The sequence below is a fragment of the Epinephelus moara genome, chromosome 13 (assembly GCF_006386435.1).
Source record: "Epinephelus moara isolate mb chromosome 13, YSFRI_EMoa_1.0, whole genome shotgun sequence".
NCBI classification, from domain to species: domain Eukaryota; kingdom Metazoa; phylum Chordata; class Actinopteri; order Perciformes; family Serranidae; genus Epinephelus; species Epinephelus moara.
The window spans coordinates 28,933,447-28,936,152 of NC_065518.1; positions in this window are offsets into that span (position 1 = coordinate 28,933,447).

Genomic DNA, 2,706 nt, shown 5'->3' on the forward strand with positions numbered 1-2,706 from the left:
TACAACATATGTGAACATGTAAAGATATTTTATTTGCTCGTAGTTACTGTATACATTCATACTTTGTGCAATCTTGTAATTCTGCATGTGACCACCACTAGAGTAAATCTAAAAGAAATCAGATATGAGCATTTGGAAGCTAATTTTTCCACCAAAAAAACAATCGAGGAGCATAACCCCGGGACCCCCAAGCAGGTGCTGGGTCTCGTATCCTTCTCACCTTTTTCACCCCTGACCCATTTTCATGCCTGATTTTAAACGTGACAAGAATCCACACAAGTAGGTGGAAACTGTTAACCTGAACAGCTAATTCCTTTTATGATTAAAAAGCAAACTATGACAACCTCAGCCCATAATATACCAACCTTATATGTGCTAACCCCATGTCATTTGCTGCAAATGCGATAAGAGTCTTAAACATCGTTCTTGGGATGAATAAAATACCAGTCATATTTAACTACAACCCAAGAGATGTAATAAAATGTTATGTGCATGTACCCTTTCATTTATTTTCACTTTCTAGATAATATGTGTACACGTATGATACACTGAATACAAAGAAAATATTCACCTCCATTATTCAAAACAAACAAAAAAAACACAGAAGAGACAGAGAGAGACTGTCTTAGGTGCATCTGACAGCTTCTTCCTTATTTATTCTCATCCTGCCAAAAGTGAAGAAGAGGAAACTCGGGGTCAGAGAGGTGGCACCTCAAGCTCCCTTTTCTCTCTACATCTTGTGAAGTTCTCATGGTAGAGGCATTCTGAGTTTCCTTTGTGCTCACACTCACAGCCCTGCCTTTAATCTGCATTGCCTCTCAACTAGAACATCTTAGAAACACCTTACCCTATCTTCTTTTTTAGTAACATGTAGTCTTTTTGTATTTCTGAGAGTGTGAGACCTTTCTGGCCTTTTACATGTATGATGAGCTCATGTGCGTCAGTGCGTTAATTACAGACATTTAAAGAGAGAGAGGAAGGATCCTATATAAGCACACGCTGATGAGAATGACCAGGAAATATGTGGAAATTAGATCTGTAATTTTTTCCTCTGTTTTCCATTTTTGTTCTCGCACTGCCAAATGTGATGCCCTCATGGGAACAACCATTCATCTCCAATTCATGACAAGTTATGTCTGAATTTATATTCATTTACTGGCGCGTCAGTGCTGTTTCAGGGCTCATTTCACTGTAATCTCCCAGAACAGAATGTGATGGCAAGTAGCTGTCATTCACTTTATTCCTGAGTGTGGTAAGTTGAAGGTCCCTGGCTCGTCTCGCCATAAACTCTGCCTCCGTTTGATGGACTACTTTAAAGTCGTGTTTGCTGCCTGCTCTGAGTAGTGTACTGACCTGTGTGGAGTTGAGATGGTCCATTCATCTAGGTAAAGCATGGATTTGGAGGGACAAAACTCAAAGTATGTTCAGGCTTTTATGGAGTAGGTACATAAAATTGAATTCTTTAATGCAGGAGAAAGCTGCACTGAAACCACCAGAAAATGTAGGGCAGTCAGTCAAGCAGAGGTGAGAACATGATCATTCTAACTACAGGAAACAACCCCAAAACAAAGCATTTAGGAGACAGATGTTGACATCTGGTAGCCAGCAGTTCTTCATGCTTAGAAAGCCAAGCTAAGAAAATGACCTGAAGGCAAAACCACAGTCTGGGCTGTTTATTTTCATCTGTTTCTTTCATGTGTTCATAACTGCAATGAACCCCAGTGGGATAGTTATGACACAGAGCACAAACAAGTCAGTCATGCTTAGCTGAAGTGACAGTTATTTGAATCAGATTTGTTTTGACTGCAGTCCAGTGCTGAATAGATTTTACCCAGACAAAACACAGGCCCCACGTTGTCTCTCAGGTTTCTAATGACGATGATTTAACAATAAAAATGTAAAGGGGCTCGCTGCTGAAAATTTGCAGTCGAGATATTTAAAGTAATTGCAACAGTGAAACCGTTAAAAGGTATGCACTTAAGAACAGATTCACAAAGAATGGCTTGCAGACGCTGATAGCACCATGAATTGTGTATCACTTGCAAACATTCTCAGTCAGTCTGACTCACAAAAGATATGGCACTAATTATATTACAAACACACTCATAAAGTTTTGCAGCTGAGTGCAATTTGTCTCTTTCGGTTTGATTGCAGTTATCCATGTGGCGGAGTATAAGTGTTGCATTTGCACCACCAACACAGAAGCCACAACAATTGCAGAGATAAAAAGAAAGCTGTTATTTTCAAACTGGGAGCTACAGGTCCTGACTGACGACGTGCAGAGGCGTTCCTCAAAACTTCAAGCAGTCTGGAAAGATTTGGCGTAACACTGCTTCAGTAACCACCAGAGTTGGGTATAATGCGTTACAAAGTAACGCGTTAGAGTACTTTGATTACTTTTTGCAGTAACAAGTAACCTAACGTGTTAGTTCGCTGTTTGAGTAATCAAATACTTAAGTACATTTTCAAACAAGACATCAGTTACTTCCGTTACTTTTAGAACGCTGGTCCTTCAGTTCCGAAACAGCAATGGCTGTCGTTTGGTTCTAATAACGGAGATAACGTTAAACCTATCAGTCTGAAAGAAGCCACGGAGCTTGTGGCTCGCTACGTAGTCAGAGAAATGCTGCCGTTGTCTACGGTGGAGTCTAAATAGGTGGAGTAGGACTCGCTGACAGACATATTTCAGACTCAGGACTTGCATTA